This window comes from Mobula hypostoma, chromosome 7, assembly GCF_963921235.1.
Source record: "Mobula hypostoma chromosome 7, sMobHyp1.1, whole genome shotgun sequence".
NCBI classification, from domain to species: domain Eukaryota; kingdom Metazoa; phylum Chordata; class Chondrichthyes; order Myliobatiformes; family Myliobatidae; genus Mobula; species Mobula hypostoma.
The window spans coordinates 75,597,526-75,614,452 of record NC_086103.1 but is presented as its reverse complement, the minus strand read 5'-3'; positions in this window follow the sequence as shown (position 1 = coordinate 75,614,452).

The window sequence follows — 16,927 nt, the reverse complement described above, 5'->3', positions numbered from 1 at the left end:
CTCAATACTGTGGAGATACATATTGACCTTAGGATAAAAGTGTCTCCTCTCCACCCACTCATCAACCACAACTCTACAGTTAGCACCATTTCAACGTTCAGGTTCCTGAGCATTATTATTTCACAGGGAGAACCATATTATTTCATATGGGAGAACCATATCTCCTTCATTAATCAAAAAGGCTTGTAAAAGGATGTACTTCTTGCCAGATTTGGGAAAATCCCTTCTTCTCTGAAACGTGCTGCTGCCATTCTACACTACTGCCATTCTCACGTCAGCCAGAACTGTCTCGTTTGGTTCAGCATCCTTTCATCATATACAAAAACTACAGCAGAAAAGGACATTGGCTACAGCTTACCATCGCTTCAAAACGTGATGTTTCTTTCTCCATTTTGTTTGTTTGCTCAGGGCCCCAGCATGTCATAATGTCTCTCAAATACCCAGTAGATAGAAAGAGGTAGGCAGTTTGACGGAACACAGTTCTTGGCACTGGAGATCAAGGATCAACTTTATTGGCCATATAAAATAAAGAAACAGACAGGAAAAATCAATGCAGAAACTATCCACCTAGCAAGCTGCCTTTTCCAGAAGCTACCTTCTGGGACGCACTGCAGGGTTATTAAAACAAAAACTTTATGCCATCTTCAAAGTTTCCTTCCCCAGGAAATTTATCTGATCAACCCTTTGAGCTACCCCCTACTCCCCTCTAGGTATTACCCCCATCACTGCACTACACCGTAAACACTTCAAACCACTGTATACATTGTATGCTGTTTACATTGTAAATACATGCTGATATTTATATATTAATGCACACATTGTTCCATATCCGTATTTTAACTTCTAGTTTTATTTTTTATATAATTCTTTCATCTTATATCATTGAATGTTGGAGTTTGTTTTTTGCATGTCACACACTGACCACCACACCACAGCAAATTTCTAATACATGTAAGTGTATTATATGGCCAATAAAGTGGATCCTTGATCTCCAGTGCCAAAAACTGTGTTTTATTGAACTGCCTATCTCTTTCAATCTACTGGATATCAGAGAGACATTATGACATACCTGAGCAAAGAAATGAAACAGAGCCCCCCCCCATCCCACCAAACCCCTAACCCCCACACACATCTCATTTAAGAACATAAACATACAAAAAGCATTGGCATGTAGAGCCACTGAATCTTTTACATGGAGATGCAAGAGACTGTGGTTGCTGGAGTCCGGAGCAACAATGTGTTATAGTAATGTAATAGGTTTCCAGCACCTATGAGGTGAAAGGAATTGACATTTTGGTGTATTAATAAGTATAATATGCAATTTCAAAATTGATTACTCATTTATTTCCAGAAGGAATGAACAAAACAATCTCTTTCACAAGATGACTCAGGTGCATGACTTTTTAAAAAAGACTTAGTTTGCACTGTAGTTTGGTGTGAGTACAAAAGAAGCATACAGGTCATACCACAGCCTGGTGCAACGTTAATCCTTGCTGTTGAAATAAAGCAGTAGGCCTACGCAATGTGCCTCAATTCTTTTTATTAAATCAGGCTTCACATCAAACATATGCTATACTTCAAATGCGAACCGTGTGTGTTATAGTGCTATCATTACACAATCAGGTAAGTAAGATCGGAAAAAAGTCGCCAATAAAATGTAATATTAATGTTGTCTTTTAAATGTTTATATTCTCCTAAGGTGTGAGGGAAGAGAAATCTCCTGTACGTTCTTCTTGTGACTGCAGGAAGAAGCGTTGGTTATTTAGGCAATATTGATTTCCAGTACCTTTAAACTCTCCTTTTAAATTGTTGAAGTCTGAAATCTGAAAGTCGTTTCAGATTGATGGTTTTTAATTGCTTTATCTTGGTCTATAGGGAAGGGCCAGGCAAACGGATCATATTTTTGACACATCTTCTAGTGCTTGTTAAATTGCATTGTAACTTTAATACAATTGTATTACTTCTCCACCTTGTGTCTCTCAGAAGTTTTACTGTCAAGAAAGATTGCCTTACCTCATTATACAAAGCAGATGAGCTAGCGGAGCAGCTGCTTCACAGCTCTGAAGATTTGAGTTCAGTCCTCTTTTGTGTGGTGTGTGTGGAGTTTGCACGCTCTTGTCACTGTACAGTTTTCCTCTTGGTGCTGTGGTTTCTTGTTGTGTGCGTTGATGGTTAAATTGGCCACTGTAAAGATCCCCTTGTGCATAATGAGTGGTTGACTCTGGGGGGAATTAATAGGAATGTGGAAAGAATACCTGGGCTTGGAGATTGACATAAACTTGATAGGGTAAAGGGCCTGTTTTCCTGCAGTAAAAGTCTATGACTCTGTGATATCTGGTTACTGAGCAGAAGCAGTGACTGTAGAAACCTGTAAAATATTGTTGGTAATTCTGTTAATTCTCAGCATGAAGAAAATGGCAATAAAACCAGCATAGTTACTTTGGCTGTGTCTGCAGACCATTTTACTGTCTCAGCATATGGCTGGCATTGTCACATGATCACCTACAACAATTAAATGCACAGAACTTGCAAGATTTGTGATAGACATATCTAATCGATCACAAAGCCCCTGGTTGTATTCTTATGCATGGAGATTAATAAATTGAAATGTCTTCCTTCCCCCTCTCACCCCAGCGTGTGCTCTTCCCCTCCACAATCACTCTTTTAGTTTGGCTTCTGTTCTCTTCCTTTCCAGTCCTGATGAAGGACCATGGCTGGAAACATTGACTGTTCATTTGCTTCCATAGGTGCTGCCTGACCTGCTGAGTTCCCCCAACATTTTGTGTGTGTTGCTCCATGTGTCCGGCTTCAGCAGTCTCTCTCGTGTCTCCATTTGACTTTTGACTGTCTTTGACTGGAGCTTGTTGTTTCGAGAGATAATGGATCAAAAAACTAGGGGAAACTCTAGTGCTTTACCTGCTCTGGATGACAGCATGGGAACTAGAATTGCTTATTAATTTATTTGAACCAAGGGAAGGAAAAGGATTATCATCTTTCCAACCTCTGATCATGATTCATTAACTTCCGTTGGATTGAATGATTCCTTGATTGGACTTGTGCGTGAACACGTAGAATGAAGATTTCAGTCCTATTCTGGACATATGCCATTTCCTGGTTATGTGTCTTAGGCTGACACACTATTTCAAGAAAGGAGAGAAAGAAAGCAAAACAAGATGAGGAAAAATCAATCAGGAATGGAACCATTAATGTAAAGCTGTATGTTGACTGGTAGTTACAACAGTTCCCAGCAGATGGTAGTGTCGCTCTGTACCTTAGATTCCAAATGCCCCACTTTCCCTAATGGCAAGAAATGCTGGGTGTGTAATAATTATATTGTCAATGGTACATTTTCATCAGCAGTCTCCTATTTTGTGATATTTTCTGGCATGATTTTTTACATATTTGTGCAAGGCTGTCACATGGGTCTCAGCTGTGGGAATGCAGAACAGATTTGATATTAAATTTGTGGCTGCCATTCTATTATTGGACTTTGCTCACTGACCGTTTCCCACCAGTGAGGTGGGTGATGAGTGATGTCAGGTTTATTTGACCATGAAAGCAACACAGCTTTCACTTTGCCAGCCTGTCTACTACTTTCAGCTGCTACTTGGGAGAAAAGGCCGCCGAAAGGAATGACAACATTTCAAGATTCCAGGCAGTTTACTATTATTTGTCTGTACACAAGTGTAAAGGAAAATGAAATGATTGTTACTCTGGATCCAATGGAGCACTAAAAACACAGTAAGCACAAAGAACCCAATAAAAACACAATAAATATAAATACATAGATTGGCTGATATACCGTACTTACATAGGCTGACTGTATGTACGTTAAGTGTACTGGAATATCTCTACATCAGGTGACTCTGACAGGAAATGAAAAAGTAGTGGTAGTGGGCGGGTAGTGCTGGTGATGCCTTGGGCAGTTCTGAGACCTCCTGCCAGGCAGTGCAGTTTCCGTGCCACACTGATGTGCATGTTAGGATGCTCTCAACTACACATCCATAGAAGGTCGTGGGTATTGATGTGCATAGTCCAGCTCTCACCAGCCTCCTCAGAAAGTTAGTGAGATTTCTTGACTGTGGAGAATGTGTCTGTCCTATGACCATGAGATGAGCTGGCAGATTCCCTTGCTGTGCCGCTGATGTAAAGAGGAGTATGAGGCTTATAAATCACGGAACAGGCCCTTCTGCCCTTCAAGCCCTGCCACCAGCAACCCTCCAATTTAACCCTAACCTGATCATGGGATAATTTACAATAACGAACTAACCTACTAACTGGTATGTCTTTAGACTGTGGGAGGAAACCAGAGCACCCGGAGGAAACCCATGTGCACATGGGAAGGTACGTTAACTTGCTTATGGAGGACACCGGAATTGAACTCTGAACTCCGACGCCCCGGGCTGGAATAGTGTCATGCCAACCACTAAGCTACCATGGCGCCCCTTCATTAATAACCATTTCCTTTGTCTTGCGACGTTGAGGAAGAAATTATTTACCTTCCACCAGGCCTCGAGCTTTGCACCCTGTCTCTATAAGCCATTTCATCGTTACTGTGATGGGCCCCACCACTGTGTGTCATCGGTAAACTTGCCAGTGTGATTGGGTGGATGTTTAGCTGTGCTGTCATGTGTGAGCACAGTGTACGGCAGTAGGCTCAGCACACAGCCCTGCGGGGCACCTGGGTGGCAGTTGTTTATTTCTGAAGCTGTAGACTTCTTTGGTAGAGGGATGATGGTGGCTGATTTGAAGCACGTGGGGACAGCAGCCTGGATGAGTGAAGTGTTGAAGATGTCTGTGAAGACGTCAGTGAGCTGGTGCGCACACTCCCTGAGTACTCGGCCTGGGATGTTGTCTGTGCCAGTGCCTTATGGGTGCTGACTCTCTGCTGAATCTTTCTCACGTCTGCTGCTGTTACAGACAGTGGCTGCTCACCCAGAGTGGGGCAGCTTTGATGGCTGGTGTTGTTTTTGGGGCAATTGACCTGGGTGCTTCCCATTCCCTGCAGAGCACGTGTTTACACTGCTTCACACAATGTACCTATCTGTGCACTTTGACCACTGCTATCAGTGCTGTGCACTTTGACCACTCCTTCTCTTCCAGATCCTCCATAGCCTTGCTCTTCCACGTCCATAATCTCCTCCAGCCCACAATCCTCCTGTAACTCCTGCATTCCTTTCACAGACCAAAATCAGTGCTTCAACATTCCTTCCCCAAAGCCTTTTCCGCTTCGATCAAAACTGTGACACTCCCGGAATAGTAGTGTCTTTATCAATTTCTGTCCTGTGATTTTCCAGTGCTGAACCTGGATGTTTTACCATATTATACACCTTTATGTGTCTGTGATACTGCACCTTGGTGTCATGTACTTGTGCATATGGCAATGAACCTGACTTTGCTACAGCTGAAAATTGATATTATGTACTAGTTTTTCAATGAGGCATGTACGATAAGGACCTTTGTTTCGGAGTCAACCATGAAAGTCAGATTAGAAGCAAACTATCAGATATCATTGAGAGGGCTGTGTTCATGCATTGCTAAGTTTTCTCTAATTGTCTGCATTTTTCTCCTCCTCCTTTCTTGTACAGACTATTGCTGTCACAGAAAGCTCCCACTCATATCAGCAAGCATCCCACACCTCACTGTGTGCCCAAACGTTCAGCAAATTAAACTACAGCGTTCACATGTCTCATGTTCATATGTTGCTGTGACCATGGAAGGCAGCCAGGGTATGTTACCGGTTTATTGTGGTTAATATTCTTTGCCTTTCTTTCACCTAAGGGCTCTGAGGTTGGTTGTACTGGTTAACCAGAAAGCGAATACAATACTTAGAGAAGTGACTTCAAATGGAGCTGGGATAATCAAATGCACTGCTGAGTTTCGCATTTAGTCCGCATGTACTTTTTGTTCTCGGTTATGTAATATAAGAATTTTCTTGGTACATGTCCTGGATTAAGATCAGTTCAGTTAATGGTCAAGTTGAAAGGTTAACATTGGTTTGGGACAAATTGGGGGGGCGGGGGGAAGCTTGTATGTCTGCTCCTGATGACCGTACGCAGAAAATACGTGATATGTGGTGAGGAAAGGAAGAGGCTTGTCACTTGATTAGCACGAAGACTCATAAAGGTCACAAATGAAGTGTTCTCACCTGGAATGAGGATGACGGAGAGCTATAGGAATTGAATCCCATCGCGAATGAGCAATTTTAGGAGATGGAAGAGGAGACTGAGCTAAGACAGGAAGTGATCCAGAATGTGTCACATTTACAAAGAGAAGGAGTTATTTAGAAATAAACTACCATGCAAGAATTGACAGCACCAAGAGTGATTCACATTGACACCACACAGTGATGACGCCTGATAAATCAGGACTCCCTGTGATGTTTCCTCCAGTTATACCAAGTGTATCTTTTTAAAAAATCCTGCCATTGGTTATAGTAGTGCAGAAGCTTTAGAATGTGAATTCAGTTTTCTTTGGAAATAAAACTAAATCTGGTATTAGTTTAAACCCCGTAACACTGCGGGGTTGCCAAAAACCCAATGGGGAATGAAAACCTTTGACTTTAACCGATCAGACCCATGAGACCCCAGTCTCACTAGGAAACCTCTCTGGGTAAAATGGCATGCGTCCCAGCGCCGCACACTCCTTTAAAGATGGACTAATTTAACATGACATCAGTGATATCTCCCTAATGCTTTCATCTCGAGTGTTCTGGATTGGGCTGTGCAGACAGATGCTGGAAGGGGTTAATGAGAAAATCCTTGCTAGTTGCCCTCATTTGTGTGCCAGATACAGATCCCGTAACTCCTGTAATCTCCTTCTCCATGGCTTCTTGCCACCAAGGGTCTCAGTAATAGGTGTCTAAGGTGTCCTCTTTGTACAGAGACTAAAAGACAGTTAGTTCTGTGAAGCTTTGCTCATACAAGGGGAAATAATCACTTTTAACTGCGCCACAGCCTCTGTTCGCCTTTATTTTCTTGCAAAGTCCAATCACTAAACCCCACATAATGCTTTCTTTCAGCAGACCACAGCTCTTCGCTTATAATTAATTGCTGGAGGCAAAAGTAATGAATGTTAATTGATGATTTGAACAATGGCTGATATAAAGCCAGCATGTTAGGTATTAATTAAATACCTGGGAATTAAGAGGAGGTAGACAGAGGGAGCCGACAGGATTGTAATCCTACTTGGTCACCCGGACAATCCCTCTCCTGCCAGGTTCACATGGGATTGCTGGGTCCAAATAGTGATCAGCAGCAGGGAGGCACTTTTCAAGGGAATCATTGCATTTTGTTCAGGAGGAGGAAGAAAACATTTAAGAGACCAGAGTTAGTCAAATTAAGTCTGTTCTAAGGATATCAGGGTGACTTGAAATAGCAGATTCTGGGATTCTGGATAAATATGAATTTTGCAGACAGCAGACTTTGGAGCAGTTGGCAGCGCCTCCTTCCTCCCCACTTTCATCAATCAATTTCTGACACAATTCTGAACTTGTGCAAATTGCCAGAAAGCTGTAACTGCATGCATTGGGTCTAAGAAACTCTATTGGTTATAACTGCCTAGCTTTAGCATGTGTTTGAGTAACACAAAAATGAGTTAACAAGATAATCTAATGAGTATTATGGGAGTAAATAGATTCTACACTGGCATGGCAAATTCCTCATGATAGCTCGCTCCTCATACGTGAAGAGGAATGACAATGTACTTGGTTCAACGTAAGATCTGTGTTTCAGCATCGGATCTTGACCAAGACAGTAATAGATCCAACAGTTAGTTCAATTACTGCTATGTTATGGAAGGGAATATCCAATTGTTGATAATTATTCACAGATCTTTGCTGTTACTATATGACAATGGATATTGGAGAAGAGTGGATGCTGATTTGATAGTGAATCCCCACGTGATCGAATATCCCTGCCCTTTTAAAGCTTACATATGCATAATGAACAAATCAAACCCTAGACCAGAGTTAATGGATTTTGAACAGAAACACACGTACAAACTATCACAGCTTAAGAAACAGAGACAAGCTGTTGGTGTCAACAGACAAAATATTAGAACTCTGCTGATGATCCACTGTTGGGGTCAGTAGGTTATTTTAAATTTAGATTATAAACCCCCAAAGGGTCTATGAGTGTCGAGACTTGACCTCAGCAAATTTTTTATGCTATTTAGTGCCAGAAAGATTTACTGAATGCTGAGAACTTGCGTACTGGTTATCAGCAATGGACAAGATCTTTTGAGGTTCAGAACAGGTGGCACCCATCTGGATGAACATCTGTAATTGGACATTGCTTTCTCGAAATCAACAGTGTTGAAGCTGGCAGCTGGATCTTACTGCTGCCTTAGTCCAGATCAGATAACCAAATACAGACCAAAAACTGTACTTGGTGTTATCCCAGTCCACTGGAATGCCTGATGTTTGATGAGTGATCCCTCGTATCCTGAACAAAGTTTGTCACTTATTACTGGTCCTAGCAAGTTCCAGTTATTTCTGATATTTTACTCCGGTCCCACATCTCCGTCCCACCAAACTTTAATGATAATGAGTTAATCCCACTATATTTTGCGAATTACTAATTGTAAAGCCAGCAGCTCTATTGTTATCAATGGTATGCCATTAGAAGACAGGGCTGATCATTTATAACTGAGTATTATAGTTTATCAGGGTTGCTAATATTAACTTGAGAATTATGTCAATAAAAGACACTAGAACATGGATAGGAAAGCTTTAGGGGCGAATGAAGGAAAAGGAGACTAGCTCAGATGTGGATCTTGGTCGGCAAGGAGGAGTTGAGCTGAGGGGCTCTTTCCATGCTGTATTATTCCATGACTCTGTGACGTGATGGAGTTGTTCATCAGGAGCATGTCTTAGTGATCTTTATGATGCCAAGCTTATTGTCCTTAAATACCTTAAGTCCTATTTCTATAAAATTCAGTCCCTGAAAGAGACAGTTTTACATTAAACCAGCTCTTAGCTCTTAGAAATGGTGAAGGAGAAGAGTGCTCCAACAGTCTGTAAGGTTATGTCTGATCTAATAATTTCCTTCAATACCTCCTTGCCTGCTGTCATAAACTTTGGTTCCCTTTTAACCAATTATCGATCCCATTCTGGAATATACATAATTGTATCCTTGATTTATTAGCTGGTCATGGACTTTCTCCTTTCTGGTAGGCTCTATGTCTTGGAGTTGGCATTAAGCTGTACACACTTATGTCGAGTGTACACACATGTGTGCATCAATAAGCTGCTTATAATTCAAATATATGCACGACATACTTTGTTTCCTAATTTCTCTGCAAGTAGAATTTCATGTCTTAATAATTCAATGTAGAAAGTACTTCAAATTGATGAAGATGGATAAAAATAAAAGGCAAGAAAGAATAATTTTGTACAATCTGCGAATACAATAAGTATGGAAAGAAAAGAAGAAAATGCCCAAATAGAAAATATGACAAGAGAAAGGCAGGAAACCAAAAGGAAGCAATATTAGCAGATAAGCACAGCTCTGCTGAAATACAACTACTGTTCAGCCAGCGCAGAGGTTGGTACTGGGATAACATCATCCTTTCCTCCGTTTCATCCTGTTCCAAAAGAATGCAAATTAGCCCAATCTAATTGTGCAAGTGTATTGTCACTTATATAAAACACACATGGGATACACACACACTGGGTGTAGCCCACATACACACTATTGTGATAATGCACAAAGTACTTTGACCTGGGACGTACTTGTATTTAATGGATTCAGGAGGCATCTTACAGACCTTCATTTGTAAGGAATAGGGTTGTACAGGATATGCTTGTGATAAGGGATCATTGCCTCAAAGGGATCTGGGATACACTCAGAAGGCACATAAACAAAATTGGTTTTAATTTGCCACATGCACTCAGGGTTTCTTGTGTACCTATTTGTCCATGAGATTAGTCCCCAAAAAGGCACAAGATAAATTAAGAAAAATAATCTATTTTTATTTTAAATATTAAAAAATTATTGGAGTAATAAAAGAGAGATAAATGTATTCCAACATAAGTTTATGTGATCACAGTAAAGCATGTAAACTTATGTTGGAATACATTTATTTTAGCAGTAAAATATAATTATACTGTTGGTAGTTGGATTATGTGCTCCAGGGTGTTGATTGCTTAAAAGGCATGTTTGAAGTAGCACATCATCATTATAATATCTTTTTAAAATGCTCTGAAATCTGAAATGGTTTGTGTCAAAATTTAATTTTGTTTTCTTTACTACATGCTGTGCACTAACACTTACTTATTCTTCATATCATTCTACTGTAGGAGAGATCTCGGGAAAATTTTTATCTCCTTTCTCAATACAAACATTTTTAGTCAAAATCTCCTGGATGCTGATTGGTAATGAACTTCAAGCTACTTTTCAGACAATCACTTAAATGTGTATTAAGTTGCACTTCTGTTTTGAATAGAGCCCCAGTTTTTCTTCAATACTGCACGTAAGATATAATGTCCTTGAGGTGGCACAAAGAAATCTTGCTCTCTTTCTCAAACCATACCAAGATCTCCAATTTTCCTGGATTTTAATTGAACATCAACTGGGACAAAGCCACAAGGAATTAGGTTCCTCCCAAATTCAGATATCCAGGTGTTTCAAACCAGAACTCCAAACCATTCCTACATATCAGAAATACCTAGCAGAAAATCAGGGAGGGTTATTCAGATCAAATTACTCAAGTACTTCCCCTTCAAAAGTAACTCATTGGCTGTAATACAGAGGCAGTGAAGGTCATTTTACAGATGCAATTCCTTCATTTTCCTTTTCTTTTCCCTTTGGTTCAAAAAGGTCCTAGTGTAAAACTATGGCCAATGCCTTCAGACTTTTTTAATTGTGAGTGGTGTTGCAGTGCGGGGCATGGGGATAGGGAAGGAGACTGGGGTGGCAGTATCTAGTGAGAATTATAAAAATGGATTCTTAAAGAAGAGACAGCATTTCAATCCATTAATCCCCATGCATAAAGGCATGAAGGGGACACCTACAACACGCTGGAGGAACTCAGCAGGTCGGGCAGCATCCATGGAACCGATGAGTCGGCGATTCGGGCCGGAACCCTTCGTCAGGACTGAAGAGGGAGGGGGCAGAGGCCCTATAAGGAAGGTGGGGGGAAGGTGGGAAGGAGAAGGCTGGTAGGTGCCAGGTGAAAAACCAGTAAAGGGAAAGATCAAGGGGTGGGGGAGGAGAAGCAGGAAGGTGATGGGCAGGAAACGTGAAGAAGGAATAGAGGAAAACACAATGGGTAGTAGAAGGAGGCGGAACCATGAGGGAGGTGATAGGCAGCTGGGGGAGGGGGCAGAGTGACATAGTCATAGTCATAGTCATACTTTATTGATCCCGGGGGAAATTGGTTTTTGTTACAGTTGCACCATGAATAATAAATAGTAATAAAACCATAAATAGTTAAATAGTAATATGTAAATTATGCCAGTAAATTATGAAATAAGTCCAGGACCAGCCTATCGGCTCAGGGTGTCTGACCCTCCAAGGGAGGAGTTGTAAAGTTTGATGGCCACAGGCAGGAATGACTTCCTATGATGCTCTGTGTTGCATCTCGGAGGAGGGATAGGAGAAGGTAGGGGAAGGGAATAACCGGAAGTTGGAGAATTCTATGTTTATACCAAGGGGCTGGAGACTACCTAGACGGTATATGAGGTGTTGTTCCTCTAACCTGAGTTTAGCCTCATCATGGCAGTAGAGGAGGCCATGTATGGACATATCTGAATGGGAATGGGAAGCAGGGTTGAAGTGGGTGGCTACTGGGAGATCCTGTCTGTTGTGGCGGACGGAGCGGAAGTGCTCGACGAAGCAGTCCCCCAATCTGTGTCGGGTTTCACCGATGTAGAGGAGGCCGCACCGGGAGCACCGGATGCAATAGATGACCCCAACAGACTCTCAAGTGAAGTGTTGTCTCACCTGGAAGGACTGTTTGGGGCCCTGAATGGTGGCAAGAGAGGAGGTGGAGGGACAGGTGTAGCACTTACACTTACAGGGATAAGTGCCGGGTGGGAGATCCGTGGGCCGGGACGTGTGGATCAGGGAGTCATGGAGGGACTGATCCCCGCGGAAAGCGGAGAGGGGTGGAGAGGGAAAGATGTGCTTGGTGGTGGGGTCCTGTTGAAGGTGGCGGAAGTTGCGGAGCATAATGTGCTGGATCTGGAGGCTGGTGGGGTGGTAGGTGAAGACAAAGGGAACTCTGTCCCTGTTGTGGTGACAGGAGGATGGGGTGAGGGCCAAAGTGCGGGAAATGGAGGAGATGGGGGTGAGGGCATCATTGATGACGGCAGAAGGGAAACCACGATCCTTAAAGAAAGAGGACATTTGAGATGTTTTGGAATGGAAAACCTCATCCTGGGAGCAAATGCGGTGGAGACGGAGGAACTGGGAATAGGGAAAGGCATTTTTGCATGTGGTGGGGTGGGAAGAGGTATTGTTGAGGTAGCTATGAGAGTTAGTGGGCTTGTAGAAGATGTCAGTGGACAGTCTGTCTCAAGTTATGAAGGGGGTTTTGGGAAGTGGACCCCACACTGGATGGTCACCAGGCAGCAGGTATTCTGGTTATTATGAAGAAACAACATCCTGTGTTTTGTTTTGCATGCTTCACACTGCCAAGAAATTTATGATTGAAAATCCTGGCAAGTTTGCATAGGAAGAAAAGTTGGGTATGAACTTGGGTGTAATTCCAGTCTACAGATCTTCAAAATGCATACTGCTAATAGTTTTCCTTTCATAATTTGGTACTGGAAGTCCAATTCTGGTTTGCAGAAGCATTTGCGATATCATTATGCATTAGTGTATAATACTTGTTCGATGGACGTAATGAAAATGACATGTGTATACTTGAAAAGCCTTAAGGCTACAATGGGGTAAAAATCAGTTTTCTAACAATTTCCAATCCAGAAGTTCTTTAAAAATTAATTGAAAAGTCTTTGTTAAGTAGGAAATTCTGGCATTCAAGATACACGGAATAGGATTTACTTTTATAGAATGCCATTGTGATGTACTCTATGGAGTACACTGGTGTGGAATATGGTTGAGTTAAAACTTAGGCTATTGGTTCTTGTATGAAATGCTAGTAGGTACCCTCAGATTTTATTTTGTAGAAAACATACGTGGTACAGGTACAGTCATAAAATTTAATGGGGTGGAAATTATACATTCATGGCAAAGGTATGTGGAACAAACTCTTATTGAGAAAGGAGAGTTAAAGGTGAAGGAACCAATGAGTCAAGTTAAGGTAAAATAGTAAAGAAGTTGATAATGACAGAGCACTAATTGTAGAGAAATACAGAGGCAGAATAACAGAATGCAGGGAAGGACTAAAGCATAATAACAATAGTAACATGGTAAAAATAGAGATATGAACAGTACTGATCTGGGGAAATACTTTTGTTGCGATACTTTCCAATTCAAGGTATGAGATGTTTGAAAACTTTTTTCGAATGGTTTGCTTTGTTACCTGTTTAGTGTTGTATTGTTGAATCTCTGATAATATCCGACCTCATTAGTTAAAAGCTGAAATTCAGTACAGCATGTCCTCCTACTCACAAGTGATTAAAGAAATTTCAAGCAGCAGCCAGCTTTCACACCTTTAATCTGAGGCTTGAGAAATGTGATAATTTTGCTGTAATGAGAAAAGATTGTATCTGAATGTGTCATTGACTCACACAGAGACACCAATGCAATGTTCCCAATCATAGCACTGCTGTGATTTCACCTTCCCATTAACATTTAAAGCTAATCTAGAAAATGAAGCAGTTTGGTTTTATAACCGTGCAATCAATTGAAATGAAATAGCAGCTGAAGTACTTATTACTGAGACAACTGCCAGGAATTTATTGTTGTTGCTCTATTGGGGGCTAACACCAGGCTACCAAATATTTTGGACAAATTTATGCCTTCCCTTAAACCTTTCCCCTTCTAATATTATATTTCCATGAGAGGTTGGAATTGAGGAAGTTCTGATGATTCTGATAAACAAAGAGAAATCAGCCTATCATTAACTCCTATTGTGAGTTGGATGATTTCTGAGTGAGAATTACAGGCTCCAATTACCTCACACTTGAGTTTCTAATACTGGGGAGACAGGACAGGAGAGCTGTCCACTAACAGTGTGGTACTCCGGAGAAATGCAGTTGGCCCAGCTAGCATGGCTGCACACAGCACACGCTTATGGCAAACCATGTTGTCCTACATAATGAAACCACAGCTCTGTGCATGAACATGCTTATGATCCCAAACGATGGCTCCGTCAGTTTGAAATCAAGCTTGATGGTCTTGCTGGCTGGAAAGGACAAATGCAGCTAAGTTCCATTGTGTGACCTAGAGAGATTTAACCATAGTAATGGGGTTCCTCGGGTACCAGGTAAAGGTTCTACAATCTAGATGATCTACTTACAGGTCAAATTGAAGGTTGTTTGGCTGAAGAAATATGTTAAAATAATGATTCTCAATTTGAGTTAACTGTTCCAAATATTATGTCACAAAAGTAGATAAACATTGCTGTAGGAGTTTAACCAATTTCCCTGGGGATCAATAAAGTATGACAATGAGAATGACAGTGACAATGACAGGAGAAATGGAAAAACCTGGCAAATAAATCATAGATTGAAAAAGGCAGAAGATCTGAATCTACCAAGCTGATTCTGCCCATGCATAGCAGAGGCTAATGCACTTTATTAACAGTCCCTTTAATGGAGCTGGAAATAAAGTTGGGAAGCACAGTGGCATAGTGGTTAGCACAATGCTCTACAGTACCAGTGACCCAAGTTCAATTCCCACCACTGCCTGTAACATTCTCCCCGTGACTGTGTGGGCTTCCTCCATGTGCTCCAGTTTGCTCCCATTCTGCAAAGGTGTACCAGTTATTTGATCAGTGTAAATTGTCCTGTGATTAGGCGAGGGTTAAACTGGGGGATTGGTGGGTGGTGTACCTCAAAGGGTCAGAAGGACCTATCCCACACTGTATCTCAATGAAAGAATGAATTAATGATTGAATGAATAAAAATTAAATACTTAGATAAGTAAATAAGTTACACATTTTTAATCAGGCTATAAAGAAATTCAATAATAGAAACAGTGTATTTCATCTCAATGCATGGAAGGTAAATAATTGGTTGCTTATTTCCCATACAGGAAATGAGAAAGACACATGTTTTTTTAGATATTCCCTACTAATAAGGTAGACAAGAAAGATATTACTGGTCCTTTCGATATAAATGACGTCAGTCCTCAAATTCACCAGTAACAATGATTGGTACTGATACTGATTCATTGTATGTCACTGCTCTGGAATAATTCTGTTGTCGGGTGAGAAATGTAGGTGGGAACCGACTGTACACATCAAAACATCTCAATCATAGATGCAACTGAAAAAGCAAAGCACAAGAAAAAACAGAGATATAAAAACTGAAGGAAGGGAACATGCAGAGACAAGATTAGTCAAAATTTAGCAATTCTAATAGAGTAAGTGACAGGACCCTCGATTAAAGTCTTTGATGATTGTCCATTTGTTGCTGGAGTATGTTTCAATGTCACCGTTCTGGGATTTAATCCAGGTTCAGCAGATGTATTTTCAGTGACGTCGTTAATTTCCTCACACTTCCAGCTTCTCTGTTTCTGTTCTAGATCCCAGAGTCTTTCACTCTGCCTCTTCTATTTTGTTATTTTCTGTTTTCTCTCACTTTTCATCTTTCATTACTTTTCCTTGATTCGTATCTTCAAACTTTCTTTTGCATTTTATTTCACTTCTTTGTCTCTCTTTGCCACTTTCCTGCTTCCTTATTTTTTCAACTGCTCCTTTTTGTCTTTCCATTTCCTTTTCCTGTTGATTCGTTTCTGAGCAGTTTTGCTCTTGCTTCTTACCAATATGCTTATCCTTGAGTTTCTCACCCTGTTCTACCCTGTCTCTTTCCTCATTCCATACTGGACTAGGGCAGGTCAGATTCACAAGAATACCGTCAATGTGCAAATTTTTGTTCTGATCATCAGGAAATAATTAAACCTAGAACAATACGATTCAGCCTATCTGGTATCTGACCAGGTCTATTTGAAGGAGTAGAGTTTGCCAGGAAGTTGTAGTGGATGAGGAAGGAAACATAGTTGAGCATTTCATTCCCTAGACCTGTTTGAAGAACATTAGTATCATCCTTTCACAACCATAGTGACTTCCAAATTGTTTAACAAGTGTTTATTAGTTAATGTAACACAGTCATTGTTCACGTGACATACGCCTGAAATATAATCACTGGCATAAAGTGGAGAAACACAACACCCAATCTACTCATAACAAATTTCCACAAAGAACATTATTGATTTGTGTTCTACAATGGTTTATTGCTTCCGCTTTGTGCAGCACTCCTTCAGTGAAAGACTCTACTAAAGTTATGAGATTAACTTGAATCACAGTCTTTTGCCTCTTAGGCAAAACTGCTAATACTGAGCCAAGAATTACACTTTTGTAATGATTTTGCTTCCAGGCCTGAGGTCATTAACCTTGTCCATCTGATTGACTGAGCCTGGTTTGGGCTTCATGGTTAAGCTGTTAGTCACACAGACGAGTACATTTAAGAGCCAATGTCAATTTGTGTTGTATTTACATTGGACTGTCTAGTCTCAGACTGGTTGATCCAATGCAGACGCAAGCCAAGCAGTAGCATATCTAGATCATGGGCTGAAACTCAACCAACCCGGAACTCTAGCTGTATCATAACTCTAAGTTTGTAGGGTGTGCTTTTGGAGGGGGGGGGGGCTCAATAATCTGTGCATGCTGAAATTAACTACAGGCAGAATTCCATACAGTCTGATAAAAAAAGCCACGTGCATTTTTCTTCCAACCAAGCTTGGCGCTGGGACCCCAGTCTACCGTGTGTCAAACTTAAGCTTTCAAGGTTGGGCTA